Source organism: Oncorhynchus nerka, linkage group LG7, assembly GCF_034236695.1.
Source record: "Oncorhynchus nerka isolate Pitt River linkage group LG7, Oner_Uvic_2.0, whole genome shotgun sequence".
Classification (NCBI taxonomy): Eukaryota; Metazoa; Chordata; class Actinopteri; order Salmoniformes; family Salmonidae; genus Oncorhynchus; species Oncorhynchus nerka.
Genome location: NC_088402.1, coordinates 91727832 through 91744887, shown reverse-complemented (window position 1 = coordinate 91744887; position 17056 = coordinate 91727832).

Below are 17056 nucleotides of genomic sequence, written 5' to 3'. Positions count from 1 at the left end.
ACACACACACACACACACACACACACACACACACACACACACACACACACACACACGCACATGTGAAACATCCTTCCTCCTAATTAAGTTTATTTGTTAAATTGACAGAACAATATGAGATATCCAAAAAATATATGTTCTATATTCTGCCTACACTGACGTGGAATCGCCCTATTGGTTCATGGATCTGCTGGCGTGGATTCGTCCTATTGGTTAATGGATCTGCTGCTGTAGAATCGCCCTATCTGTGAAGGGTTCTGCTGGCGTGGAATCACCCTATCTGTGAAGGGTTCAGCTGGCGTGGAATCACCCTATCTGTGAAGGGTTCAGCTGGCGTGGAATCACCCTATCTGTGAAGGGTTCAGCTGGCGTGGAATCACCCTATCTGTGAAGGGTTCTGCTGGCGTGGCTTGGTAGCTGCTGTGTGTAATATTATAGCACCTTTTACCGTGTGTTTGATCTATAGATACGGCCCAAATGACACCCTATTCCCTATGTAGTACATTACGTTTTACCAGAGACATAATGGGGCACGGCCTCTGTCTACTCCATCATTCCAGTGTTTGTACGGTCCTCTCCTTGCATGGGTGGACTCAATGGGCCTGAAGCCTTGACTTCTTCGGGATAGGGGGCAGCATTTTCACTTTTGGATAAATAGCGTGCCCAATTTCAACTTCCTGCTACTCATCCCCGGAATATAATATAATAATATAATATATGCATATTATTAGTAGATTTGGATAGAAAACACTCTGATGTTTCTAAAACTGTTTGAATCATGTCTGTGAGTATATCAGAACTTATGTAGCTGGCAAAACCCCAAGGACAAATCATTCAGGTTTTTTTTGAGGTCACTGTCTATTCAATGAGGTTTCATTGGGAAACTAGATTTCTAAGGGACTTGTTTGCAGTTCCTTCCAGTGGATGTCATCAGTCTTTAGAAATTGGTTGAGGTTATTCCTTTGTGTAATGAAGAAGTACGGCCATCTTAAATGACTGTCACATTATGTGTACTGTTTGAGAGTTGCACAAGACCAGAAAGATAGTGTTAGTTTGTTGTCTTCCTGTATTGAACACAGATAGTCCCGTATACAATTTGATCGATTATTAACGTTTAAAAATACCTAAAGTTGTATTACAAAAGTAGTTTGAAATGTTTTGGCAAAGTTTACAGGTAACTTTTGAGATATTTTGTAGTGATGTTGCGCAAGTTGGAAGCAGTGTTTTTTCTGGATCAAACACTCCAAATAAATGGACATTTTGGATATATATCGACGGAATTAATCGAACAATATGATCACTTGTGACTTTATGGGACAAATTGGAGTGCCAACAAAAGAAGCTCGTCAAAGGTAAGGCATGATTTATATTTTATTTCTGCGTTTTGTGTAGCTCCTGCAGTGTTGAAATATGCTTTCTCTCTTTGTTTACTGTTGTGCTATCATCAGATAATAGCATCTTATGTGTTTGCCGAAAAGCATTTTTGAAATCTGACATGTTGGCTGGATTCACAACGAGTGTAGCTTTAATTTGGTATCTTACATGTGTGACTTAATGAAAGTTTGATTTTAATAGTATTTTATTTGAATTTGGCGCTCTACATTTCCCCTGGCAATTGGCCATGTGGGACGCAAGCGTCCCCCCTATCCCAGAGAGGTTTAAACATGTATTTTTTTCTCCATTTGTCACTTGAGCTCTCACTCAAAATACATCAGTGGTTCCCATCTCTGTGACGCAACACATTTTCCAGGGATAAATGCTACAGGCCCATTAGTATATCCAATGGTTGTAGTCAAGGTAGCAAGCCTCACGTCACCACTCGGAACGTCATAAGTTACATGTGTCCAAGGTAACTGTTATGTAAATATTAAGAGGCTGATATCATGGAATTATTGTCCCAACATGATTGACTGTCACGCCCTCACCTTAGAAATCCTTTTATGTCTCTATTTTGGTTTGGTCAGGGCGTGAGTTGGGGTGGGCATTCTATGTTTTTGTGTTCTATGTTTTCTATTTCTGTGTGTTTGGCCGGGTGTGGTTATCAATCAGAGGCAGCTGTCTATCGTTGTCTATCGTTGTCTCTGATTGAGAACCATATTTAGGTAGCCTTTTCCCAACTGTGTCTTTTGGGTAGTTGTTTTCTGTTTTGTGTCTTTCTACACCAGACAGAACTGTTTCGGTTTTTGTTCTTTCTCTTTGTTATTTTTGTTAATCAGTGTTCAGTTCAAATAATAAAGATGAACACGTACCACGCTGCACCTTGGTCCTCACCTTCCACCAACAGCCGTTACAGTGACGGAACACCGATCCCGAGGAACTTATTAACCTTGGCGATGCACAGTTAGAGGCCAAGCATATATTCTATGTGTGTAATATTTACCCGTTAGACATTTCACCAAATAGTAATTCAAGGAATATTACTGAGGAATACAAGGACTACGGTTCAAATCAAATGTATTTATAAAGCCCTTCTTTCATCAGCTGATATCTCAAAGTGCTGTACAGAAACCCAGCCTAAAACCCCAAACAGCAAGCAAAGCAGGTGTAGAAGCACAGTGGCTAGGAAAAACACCCAAGAAAGGCCAAAACTTAGGAAGAAACCTAGAGAGGAACCAGGCTATGAGAAGTGACCAGTCCTCTTCTGGCTGTGCCGGGTGGAGATTATAACAGAACATGGCCAAGATGTTCAAATGTTCATAAATGACCAGCATGGTCAAATAATAATAATCACAGTAGTTGTCGAGAGTGCAACAAGTCACCACCTCAGGAGTAAATGTCAGTTGGCTTTTCATAGCCGATGATTAAGAGTATCTCTACCGTTCCTGCTGTCTCTAGAGAGTTGAAAACAGCAGGTCTGGGACAGGTAGCACGTCCGGTGAAGAGGTCAGGGTTCCATAGCCGCAGGCAGAACAGTTGAAACTGGAGCAGCAGCACGGCCAGGTGGACTGGGGACAGCCAGGAGTCATCATGCCAGGTAGTCTTGAGGCATGGCCCTAGGGCTCAGGTCCTCCGAGAGATAGAAAGAAAGAAAGAAAAAAAAAATTAGAGAGAGCATACTTAAATTCACACAGGACACTGGATAAGACAGGAGAAGTACTCCAGATATAACAGACTGACCTTAGCACCCCGACACATGATCTACTGCAGCATAAATACTGGAGGCTGAGACAGGAGGGGTCAGGAGACACTGTGGCCCCATCCGATGACACCCCCGGACAGGGCCAAACAGGCAGGATGTAACCCCACCCACTTTGCCAAAGCACAGCCCCCACACCACTAGAGGGATATCTTCAACCACCAACTTACCATCCTGAGACAAGGCCGAGTATAGCCCACCAAGATCTCCGCCACGGCACAACCCAAGGGGAGACAGGAAGATCACATCAGTGACTCAACCCACTCAAGTGACGCACCCAAAGTTCATATCCATTTCAAAGTAAAATCAGATGTATTACAGTTATGCAATGAGAATACAATTATCAAATGGTACATATCAGAAGTCTTCACGGTAAAAAGTCTTAACAGCGTAGAAAATACACCCCTATGACATACAAACGTACATCAAGAAATCGGTTAACAATGAGTCCATGAACAATGTTTCAACCAAGCTTTTATTCTTCCAAAAGTGCCAAATCCCAAAATGTCCTACTGAGTAATTGTCGCTTTGCGTGGCCCATACGAGCCATACAACTTCTCATGCATTCTCTAAACTAATCACCACACCTCAAAACTGTATGATAGGAGCTCACCCCTGTGTCGTTCCTCTTTGAACATTTATGTATTTTTTTATTTATTTTATTTCACCTTTATTTAACCAGTTAGGCTAGTGGAGAACAAGTTCTCATTTACAACTGCGACCTGGCCAAGATAAAGCAAAGCGGTGTGACAAAAACAACAGCACAGAGTTACACATGGGATAAACATACAGTTGATAACATGGGATAAACATACAGTTGATAACATGGGATAAACATACAGTTGATAACATGGGATAAACATACAGTTGATAACATGGGATAAACATACAGTTGATAACATGGGATAAACATACAGTTGATAACATGGGATAAACATACAGTTGATAACATGGAATAAACATACAGTTGATAACATGGAATAAACATACAGTTGATAACACAATATAAAAGTCGATGTATAGTGTGCGCAAATGTAGAAGATTAGGGAGGTAAAGGCAATAAATAGGCCATAGAGGCGAAATAATTACAATTTAGCAATAACACTGGAGTGATAGATGTGCAGATGATGATGTGCAAGTAGAGATACTGGGGTGCAAAAGAGCAAGAAGATAACTAGCAATATGGGGATGAGGTAGTTGGGTGGGCTATTTACGATGGGCTGTATACAGGTACAGCGATCAGTAAGCTGCTCTGATAGCTGATGCTTAAAGTTAGTGAGGGAGATATAAGATTCCAGCTTCAGTGATTTTTGCAATTTGTTCCAGTCATTGGCAGCAGAGAAATGGAAGGAAAGGCATGGAAGGAAAGGAGTTGGTTTTGGGGATGACCAGTGAAATATACCTGCTGGTGTGTGTGCTACGGGTGGGTGCTGCTATGGTGACCGGTGAGCTGAGATAAGGCGGAGCTTTACCCAGCAAAGACTTATAGATGACCTGTAGCCAGTGGGTTTGGCGACGAATATGAAGCGAGGGCCAGCCAACGAGAGCATACATAGCTTGACTGCCGTCTGACGAACAGAATAACAGTTTCTCTGTAACAATAAAGCCATAGCACTTACAGTACCATGAAACATATAACATTCATAGCTCTTTATGAACTCTTGAAAAATCCAAACATGACAATTTAATTCACACAGTAACATTAATTTAATCGATTAAAGTTTTCATTAATCTTCACATCTGTCCTGGCATCACTGACCCCAGGACTTCCGTGGGAATGTCTCGTCCTGGAGATTGCCTTGGCAAATGCTTGGCTTCTTCCGTGAATCTCCTGTGAGATGCAAATATACAGCCATCCCATCCGGGCATATTGTATCAGGCTGGCGTCGCAGAGGCATCTTCATCAATGGCCTTCATCGTCGTTCACATTTGTTCACTCTATTTTTTTGACTATACAAACGTACCAACACACACACACACACACACACACACACACACACACACACACACACACACACACACACACACACACACACACACACACACACACACACACACACACACACACACACACACACACACAGACCAACATCCTGTCCTCAATTATTGGATTATTTTGCATTTGAATTAGATCATGAAAGTCTCTAATTCCACTGTGAAAGAAATCATGTTTCTGACTCTTCCCATCTCTTTGAGCGTAACCAGAGAGCAGAGGGATCCAGAGAGCAGAGGGATCACTTGGAACGCAGGCAGAGGGAACTAGAAAGGCGGAGAACTGGACCAACAACACACAGGGAGACAGAGAGAGATAGATAGGTAAGCCTATAGGTTTAGAGCATCGGACCGGTAACCTGAAAAGTGAGCAAGGCACTGGCTAAGTCACTCTGGATAAGAGTGTCTGATAAAAATTTCAAAAAAGAGAAATACCAATCAATAAATGTAGAGAGAAATACGGGGTTCTACTAAACCATATGGAATTGTTTTAAGAATGTCATACCAATGATCATTTTGCTATTACTGTGGAGCCCAAACTGTTCAGACGCTGCAGACAGAAGTAGGCAGATCCGTTTGTGGGAGTCGAAGTGGGAAAACAGAGGTAACCATCGTGTTCGTGAGAGTCTCATCTTTTTCATAAAGGGCTCGTAAAACCATCGTGTTCGTGAGAGTCTCATCTTTTTCATAAAGGGCTCGTAAAACCATCGTGTTCGTGAGAGTCTCATCTTTTTCATAAAGGGCTCGTAAAACCATCGTGTTCGTGAACTCATCTTTTCATAAAGGGCTCGTGTTCGTGAGAGTCTCATCTTTTTCATAAAGGGCTCGTAAAACCATCGTGTTCGTGAGAGTCTCATCTTTTTCATAAAGGGCTCGTAAAACCATCGTGTTCGTGAGAGTCTCATCTTTTTCATAAAGGGCTCGTAAAACCATCGTGTTCGTGAGAATCTCATCTTTTCCATAAAGAGCTCGTAAAACCATTGTGTTCGTGAGAGTCTCATCTTTTCCATAAAGGGCTCGTAATCGCTCGCTGCAGACGATATCGTGGTCTGACAAACATGGCTCTAGCTCTGTCAGCGTTCACTGCTCTAGCTCTGTCAGCGTTCACTGCTCTAGCTCTGTCAGCGTTCACTGCTCTGTCAACGTTCACTGCTCTGTCAACGTTCACTGCTCTAGCTCTGTCAATGTTCACTGCTCTAGCTCTGTCAGCATTCACTGCTCTAGCTCTGTCAATGTTCACTGCTCTAGCTCTGTCAGCGTTCACTGCTCTAGCTCTGTCAATGTTCACTGCTCTAGCTCTGTCAATGTTCACTGCTCTAGCTCTGTCAGCGTTCACTGCTCTGTCAATGTTCACTGCTCTAGCTCTGTCAGCGTTCACTGCTCTGTCAATGTTCACTGCTCTGTCAACGTTCACTGCTCTGTCAATGTTCACTGCTCTAGCTCTGTCAATGTTCACTGCTCTAGCTCTGTCAACGTTCACTGCTCTAGCTCTGTCAGCGTTCACTGCTCTGTCAACGTTCACTGCTCTAGCTCTGTCAGCGTTCACTGCTCTAGCTCTGTCAGCATTCACTGCTCTAGCTCTGTCAATGTTCACTGCTCTAGCTCTGTCAGCGTTCACTGCTCTAGCTCTGTCAATGTTCACTGCTCTAGCTCTGTCAACGTTCACTGCTCTAGCTCTGTCAGCGTTCACTGCTCTGTCAACGTTCACTGCTCTAGCTCTGTCAATGTTCACTGCTCTAGCTCTGTCAGCATTCACTGCTCTAGCTCTGTCAATGTTCACTGCTCTAGCTCTGTCAGCGTTCACTGCTCTAGCTCTGTCAATGTTCACTGCTCTAGCTCTGTCAATGTTCACTGCTCTAGCTCTGTCAGCGTTCACTGCTCTAGCTCTGTCAGCGTTCACTGCTCTGTCAATGTTCACTGCTCTGTCAACGTTCACTGCTCTGTCAATGTTCACTGCTCTAGCTCTGTCAATGTTCACTGCTCTAGCTCTGTCAATGTTCACTGCTCTAGCTCTGTCAATGTTCACTGCTCTAGCTCTGTCAATGTTCACTGCTCTAGCTCTGTCAATGTTCACTGCTCTAGCTCTGTCAGCGTTCACTACTCTGTCAGCGTTCACTGCTCTGTCAATGTTCACTGCTCTAGCTCTGTCAATGTTCACTGCTCTAGCTCTGTCAGCGTTCACTGCTCTAGCTCTGTCAATGTTCACTGCTCTAGCTCTGTCAATGTTCACTGCTCTAGCTCTGTCAATGTTCACTGCTCTAGCTCTGTCAATGTTCACTGCTCTAGCTCTGTCAACGTTCACTGCTCTAGCTCTGTCAGTGTTCACTGCTCTGTCAACGTTCACTGCTCTAGCTCTGTCAGCGTTCACTGCTCTAGCTCTGTCAATGTTCACTGCTCTAGCTCTGTCAGCGTTCACTGCTCTAGCTCTGTCAATGTTCACTGCTCTAGCTCTGTCAGCGTTCACTGCTCTAGCTCTGTCAATGTTCACTGCTGATGCGGGAAGTGAGACATACGCAGACGCGAAAGGGTTGAGAAAGGAAAAGGAGCTTAAAGTGAAGGATTTTAATGGGGATATTTTTTTATTTATACTGCTAACTTTTCGCAGGGGCTCGGATATCGACCTTCTGGGGTTAACCCTAATTGCTCCTGTAAGTCTCTCTGAATAAGTGTCTATTAAATGACTAAAAGGTTAATAAAATCAATAGAGAGATACCAATCAATAAAGAAAAAAGGAGAGCTAGCAGAAGAGGCTTTTTGTTCTTCATTTGAGAACATTATTTGAAAGTTCACATCAATCAATAGTCATCATCTACACAGAGTAACTCAGTTCACCACCACACAGCCCTGTTACTACCTAATGACCCAGCACACCACCACACAGCCCTGTTACTACCTAATGACTCAGCAGACTACCACACAGCCCTGTTACTACCTGATGACTCAGCACACCACCACACAGCCCTGTTACTACCTGTTGACTCAGCACACCACCACACAGCCCTGTTACTACCTAATGACTCAGCACACCACCACACAGCCCTGTTACTACCTAATGACTCAGCACACCACCACACAGCCCTATTACTACCTAATGACTCAGCACACCACCACACAGCCCTGTTACTACCTGATGACTCAGCACACCACCACACAGCCCTGTTACTACCTAATGACCCAGCACACCACCACACAGCCCTGTTACTACCTAATGACTCAGCACACTAACACACAGCCCTGTTACTACCTAATGACTCAGCACACCACCACACAGCCCTGTTACTACCTGATGACTCAGCACACCACCACACAGCCCTGTTACTACCTGATGACTCAGCACACCACCACACAGCCCTGTTACTACCTGATGACTCAGCACACCACCACACAGCCCTGTTACTACCTAATGACTCAGCACACCACCACACAGCCCTGTTACTACCTGATGACTCAGCACACTACCACACAGCCCTGTTACTACCTAATGACTCAGCACACCACCACACAGCCCTGTTACTACCTAATGACTCAGCACACCACCACACAGCCCTGTTACTACCTGATGACTCAGCACACCACCACACAGCCCTGTTACTACCTAATGACTCAGCACACCACCACACAGCCCTGTTACTACCTAATGACTCAGCACACCACCACAGCCCTGTTACACCACCAGTACACACACAGCCCTGTTACTACCTGATGACTCAGCACACCACTACAGCCCTGTTACTACCTGATGACTCAGCACACCACCACACAGCCCTGTTACTACCTAATGACTCAGCACACTACCACACAGCCCTGTTACTACCTAATGACTCAGCACACTACCACACAGCCCTGTTACTACCTAATGACTCAGCACACTACCACACAGCCCTGTTACTACCTAATGACTCAGCACACCACCACACAGCCCTGTTACTACCTAATGACTCAACACACCACCACACAGCCATGTTACTACCTAATGACTCAGCACACTACCACACAGCCCTGTTACTACCTAATGACTCAGCACACCACCACACAGCCCTGTTACTACCTGATGACTCAGCACACTACCACACAGCCCTGTTACTACCTAATGACTCAGCACACCACCACACAGCCCTGTTACTACCTAATGACTCAGCAGACTACCACACAGCCCTGTTACTACCTAATGACTCAGCACACCACGACACAGCCCTGTTACTACCTGATGACTCAGCACACCACCACACAGCCCTGTTACTACCTGATGACTCAGCACACCACCACACAGCCCTGTTACTACCTGCCCTGTTACTACCTGATGACTCAGCACACCACCACACAGCCCTGTTACTACCTAATGACTCAGCACACTACCACACAGCCCTGTTACTACCTGATGACTCAGCACACCACCACACAGCCCTGTTACTACCTGATGACTCAGCACACCACCACACAGCCCTGTTACTACCTAATGACTCAGCACACTACCACACAGCCCTGTTACTACCTAATGACTCAGCACACCACCACACAGCCCTGTTACTACCTAATGACTCAGCACACCACCACACAGCCCTGTTACTACCTAATGACTCAGCACACTACCACACAGCCCTGTTACTACCTAATGACTCAGCACACCAGCACACAGCCCTGTTACTACCTGATGACTCAGCACACTACCACACAGCCCTGTTACTACCTAATGACTCAGCACACCACCACACAGCCCTGTTACTACCTAATGACCCAGCACACCACCACACAGCCCTGTTACTACCTAATGACTCAGCACACCACCACACAGCCCTGTTACTACCTAATGACTCAGCACACCACCACACAGCCCTGTTACTACCTAATGACCCAGCACACCACCACACAGCCCTGTTACTACCTAATGACTCAGCACACCACCACACAGCCCTGTTACTACCTAATGACTCAGCACACCACCACACAGCCCTGTTACTACCTAATGACTCAGCACACCACCACACAGCCCTGTTACTACCTAATGACCCAGCACACCACCACACAGCCCTGTTACTACCTAATGACTCAGCACACCACGACACAGCCCTGTTACTACCCAATGACCCAGCACACCACCACACAGCCCTACTAATTGTATTTATTTATTTAACCTTTTATTAAACTAGGCAAGTCAGTTAAGAACAAATTCTTATCTACAACGACGGCCTACCCAATGACCTACCAGAGGTAAAAAAAGCAGGTAAAAATACACCTTATGGAATAGAGGGGAATGTGAAGAGTCCCACACAGCAGAACAGATAGATTACTGTTACTACCTGATGACCCAGTCCTGTTACTACCTGATGACCCACCACACAGTCCTGTTGCTACCTGATGACCCAGTCCTGTTACTACCTGATGACCCACCACACAGTCCTGTTGCTACCTGATGACCCAGTCCTGTTACTACCTGATGACCCACCACCCAGTCCTGTTACTACCTGATGACCCACCACCCAGTCCTGTTACTACCTGATGACCCAGTCCTGTTACTATCTGATGACCCAGCCCTGTTACTACCTGATGACCCAGCCCTGTTACTACCTGCTGACCCAGCCCTGTTACTACCTGATGACCCACCACACAGCCCTGTTACTACCTGATGACCCAGCCCTGTTACTACCTGATGACCAAGTCCGGTTACTACCTGATGACCCAGTCCTGTTACTACCTGATGACCCAGTCCTGTTACTACCTGATGACCCACCACACAGCCCTGTTACTACCTGATGACCCAGTCCTGTTACTACCTGATGACCCAGTCCTGTTACTACCTGATGACCTAGTCCTGTTACTACCTGATGACCCACCACACAGCCCTGTTACTACCTGATGACCCAGTCCTGTTACTACCTGATGACCCAGCCCTGTTACTACCTGATGACCCAGTCCTGTTACTACCTGATGACCCACCAAACAGCCCTGTTACTACCTGATGACCCAGTCCTGTTACTACCTGATGACCCAGTCCTGTTACTACCTGATGACCCACCACACAGCCCTGTTACTACCTGATGACCCAGTCATGTTACTACCTGATGACCCACCACACAGCCCTGTTACTACCTAATGACCCAGCCCTGTTACTACCTGATGACCCAGCCCTGTTACTACCTGATGACCCACCACACAGCCCTGTTACTACCTGATGACCCAGCCCTGTTACTACCTGATGACCCAGTCCTGTTACTACCTGATGACCCACCACACAGCCCTGTTACTACCTGATGACCCAGCCCTGTTACTACCTGATGACCCAGCCCTGTTACTACCTGATGACCCAGTCCTGTTACTACCTGATGACACAGTCCTGTTACTACCTGATGACCCAGTCCTGTTACTACCTGATGACCCAGTCCTGTTACTACCTGATGACCCAGTCCTGTTACTACCTGATGACCCAGTCCTGTTACTACCTGATGACCCAGCCCTGTTACTACCTGATGACACAGTCCTGTTACTACCTGATGACCCACCACACAGCCCTGTTACTACCTGATGACCCTCCACACAGCCCTGTTACTACCTGATGACCCAGTCCTGTTACTACCTGATGACCCAGTCCTGTTACTACCTGATGACCCAGTCCTGTTACTACCTGATGACCCACCACACAGTCCTGTTACTACCTGATGACCCAGTCCTGTTACTACCTGATGACCCACCACACAGTCCTGTTACTACCTGATGACCCAGTCCTGTTACTACCTGATGACCCAGTCCTGTTACTACCTGATGACCCAGTCCTGTTACTACCTGATGACCCAGCCCTGTTACTAGCTGATGACCCAGTCCTGTTACTTCCTGATGACCCAGTCCTGTTACTACCTGATGACCCAACACACAGTCCTGTTACTACCTGATGACCCAGTCCTGTTACTACCTGATGACCCAACACACAGTCCTGTTACTACCTGATGACCCAGACCTGTTACTACCTGATGACCCAGTCCTGTTACTACCTGATGACCCAGTCCTGTTACTACCTGATGACCCAGTCCTGTTACTACCTGATGACCCAGTCCTGTTACTACCCGATGACCCACCACACAGTCCTGTTACTACCTGATGACCCAGTCCTGTTACTACCTGATGACCCAGTCCTGTTACTACCTGATGACCCACCACACAGCCCTGTTACTACCTGATGACTCAGCACACCACCACCCAGCCCTGTTACTACCTAATGACCCAGCACACCACCACACAGCCCTGTTACTACCTAATGACTCAGCACACCACCACACAGCCCTGTTACTACCTAATGACTCAGCACACCACCACACAGCCATGTTACTACCCAATGACCCAGCACACCACCACACAGCCCTGTTACTACCTAATGACTCAGCACACCACCACACAGCCCTGTTACTACCTAATGACTCAGAACACCACGACACAGCCCTGTTACTACCCAATGACCCAGCACACCACCACACAGCCCTACTAATTGTATTTATTTATTTAACCTTTTATTAAACTAGGCAAGTCAGTTAAGAACAAATTCTTATCTACAACGACGGACTACCCAATGACCTACCAGAGGTAAAAAAAAGCAGGTAAAAATACACCTTATGGAATAGAGGGGAATGTGAAGAGTCCCACACAGCAGAACAGATAGATTACTGTTACTACCTGATGACCCAGTCCTGTTACTACCTGATGACCCACCACACAGTCCTGTTGCTACCTGATGACCCAGTCCTGTTACTACCTGATGACCCACCACACAGTCCTGTTGCTACCTGATGACCCAGTCCTGTTACTACCTGATGACTCACCACCCAGTCCTGTTACTACCTGATGACCCACCACCCAGTCCTGTTACTACCTGATGACCCAGTCCTGTTACTATCTGATGACCCAGCCCTGTTACTACCTGATGACCCAGCCCTGTTACTACCTGATGACCCAGTCCTGTTACTACCTGATGACCCAGTCCTGTTACTACCTGATGACCCACCACACAGCCCTGTTACTACCTGATGACCCAGTCCTGTTACTACCTGATGACCCAGTCCTGTTACTACCTGATGACCCAGTCCTGTTACTACCTGATGACCCACCACACAGCCCTGTTACTACCTGATGACCCAGTCCTGTTACTACCTGATGACCCAGCCCTGTTACTACCTGATGACCCAGTCCTGTTACTACCTGATGACCCACCACACAGCCCTGTTACTACCTGATGACCCAGTCCTGTTACTACCTGATGAACCAGTCCTGTTACTACCTGATGACCCACCACACAGCCCTGTTACTACCTGATGACCCAGTCCTGTTACTACCTGATGACCCACCACACAGCCCTGTTACTACCTAATGACCCAGCCCTGTTACTACCTGATGACCCAGCCCTGTTACTACCTGATGACCCACCACACAGCCCTGTTACTACCTGATGACCCAGCCCTGTTACTACCTGATGACCCAGTCCTGTTACTACCTGATGACCCACCACACAGCCCTGTTACTACCTGATGACCCAGCCCTGTTACTACCTGATGACCCAGCCCTGTTACTACCTGATGACCCAGTCCTGTTACTACCTGATGACACAGTCCTGTTACTACCTGATGACCCAGTCCTGTTACTACCTGATGACCCACCACACAGTCCTGTTGCTACCTGATGACCCAGTCCTGTTACTACCTGATGACCCACCACACAGTCCTGTTGCTACCTGATGACCCAGTCCTGTTACTACCTGATGACCCACCACCCAGTCCTGTTACTACCTGATGACCCACCACCCAGTCCTGTTACTACCTGATGACCCAGTCCTGTTACTATCTGATGACCCAGCCCTGTTACTACCTGATGACCCAGCCCTGTTACTACCTGATGACCCAGTCCTGTTACTACCTGATGACCCAGTCCTGTTACTACCTGATGACCCACCACACAGCCCTGTTACTACCTGATGACCCAGTCCTGTTACTACCTGATGACCCAGTCCTGTTACTACCTGATGACCCAGTCCTGTTACTACCTGATGACCCACCACACAGCCCTGTTACTACCTGATGACCCAGTCCTGTTACTACCTGATGACCCAGCCCTGTTACTACCTGATGACCCAGTCCTGTTACTACCTGATGACCCACCACACAGCCCTGTTACTACCTGATGACCCAGTCCTGTTACTACCTGATGACCCAGTCCTGTTACTACCTGATGACCCACCACACAGCCCTGTTACTACCTGATGACCCAGTCATGTTACTACCTGATGACCCACCACACAGCCCTGTTACTACCTAATGACCCAGCCCTGTTACTACCTGATGACCCAGCCCTGTTACTACCTGATGACCCACCACACAGCCCTGTTACTACCTGATGACCCAGACCTGTTACTACCTGATGACCCAGTCCTGTTACTACCTGATGACCCAGTCCTGTTACTACCTGATGACCCAGTCCTGTTACTACCTGATGACCCAGTCCTGTTACTACCTGATGACCCACCACACAGCCCTGTTACTACCTGATGACCCAGTCCTGTTACTATCTGATGACCCAGCCCTGTTACTACCTGATGACCCAGCCCTGTTACTACCTGATGACCCAGTCCTGTTACTACCTGATGACCCAGCCCTGTTACTACCTGATGACCCACCCACAGCCCTGTGATACTACCCTGTTACTACCTGATGACCCAGTCCTGTTACTACCTGATGACCCAGTCCTGTTACTACCTGATGACCCACCACACAGCCCTGTTACTACCTGATGACCCAGTCCTGTTACTACCTGATGACCCAGTCCTGTTACTACCTGATGACCCAGTCCTGTTACTACCTGATGACCCACCACACAGCCCTGTTACCTGATGACCCAGTCCTGTTACTACCTGATGACCCAGTCCTGTTACTACCTGATGACCCACCACACAGCCCTGTTACTACCTGATGACCCAGTCCTGTTACTACCTGATGACCCAGTCCTGTTACTACCTGATGACCCAGTCCTGTTACTACCTGATGACCCACCACACAGCACTACCTGATGACCCAGTCCTGTTACTACCTGATGACCCAGCCCTGTTACTACCTGATGACCCAGTCCTGTTACTACCTGATGACCCACCACACAGCCCTGTTACTACCTGATGACCCAGTCCTGTTACTACCTGATGACCCAGTCCTGTTACTACCTGATGACCCACCACACAGCCCTGTTACTACCTGATGACCCAGTCATGTTACTACCTGATGACCCACCACACAGCCCTGTTACTACCTGATGAGCCCTGTTACTACCTGATGACCCAGCCAAGTCTGTTACTACCTGATGACCCACCACACAGTCCTGTTACTACCTGATGACCCAGTCCTGTTACTACCTGATGACCCAGTCCTGTTACTACCTGATGACCCACCACACAGCCCTGTTACTACCTGATGACCCTGTTACTACCTGATGACCCAGCCCTGTTACTACCTGATGACCCAGTCCTGTTACTACCTGATGACACAGTCCTGTTACTACCTGATGACCCAGTCCTGTTACTACCTGATGACCCAGTCCTGTTACTACCTGATGACCCAGTCCTGTTACTACCTGATGACCCAGCCCTGTTACTACCTGATGACACAGTCCTGTTACTACCTGATGACCCACCACACAGCCCTGTTACTACCTGATGACCCTCCACACAGCCCTGTTACTACCTGATGACCCAGTCCTGTTACTACCTGATGACCCAGTCCTGTTACTACCTGATGACCCAGTCCTGTTACTACCTGATGACCCACCACACAGTCCTGTTACTACCTGATGACCCAGTCCTGTTACTACCTGATGACCCAGCCCTGTTACTACCTGATGACCCACCACACAGTCCTGTTACTACCTGATGTCCCAGTCCTGTTACTACCTAATGACTCAGCACACTACCACACAGCCCTGTTACTACCTAATGACTCAGCACACTACCACACAGCCCTGTTACTACCTGACTGACCTACCACACAGCCCTGTTACTACCTGACTCAGCACACCACCACACAGCCCTGTTACTACCTAATGACTCAGCACACCACCACACAGCCCTGTTACTACCTAATGACTCAGCACACTACCACACAGCCCTGTTACTACCTGATGACCTAGTCCTGTTACTACCTGATGACCCACCACACAGCCCTGTTACTACCTGATGACCCAGTCCTGTTACTACCTGATGACCCAGCCCTGTTACTACCTGATGACCCAGTCCTGTTACTACCTGATGACCCACCAAACAGCCCTGTTACTACCTGATGACCCAGTCCTGTTACTACCTGATGACCCAGTCCTGTTACTACCTGATGACCCACCACACAGCCCTGTTACTACCTGATGACCCAGTCATGTTACTACCTGATGACCCACCACACAGCCCTGTTACTACCTAATGACCCAGCCCTGTTACTACCTGATGACCCAGCCCTGTTACTACCTGATGACCCACCACACAGCCCTGTTACTACCTGATGACCCAGCCCTGTTACTACCTGATGACCCAGTCCTGTTACTACCTGATGACCCACCACACAGCCCTGTTACTACCTGATGACCCAGCCCTGTTACTACCTGATGACCCAGCCCTGTTACTACCTGATGACCCAGTCCTGTTACTACCTGATGACCCAGTCCTGTTACTACCTGATGACCCAGTCCTGTTACTACCTGATGACCCAGTCCTGTTACTACCTGATGACCCAGTCCTGTTACTACCTGATGACCCAGCCCTGTTACTACCTGATGACACAGTCCTGTTACTACCTGATGACCCTCCACACAGCCCTGTTACTACCTGATGACCCAGTCCTGTTACTACCTGATGACCCAGTCCTGTTACTACCTGATGACCCAGTCCTGTTACTACCTGATGACCCACCACACAGTCCTGTT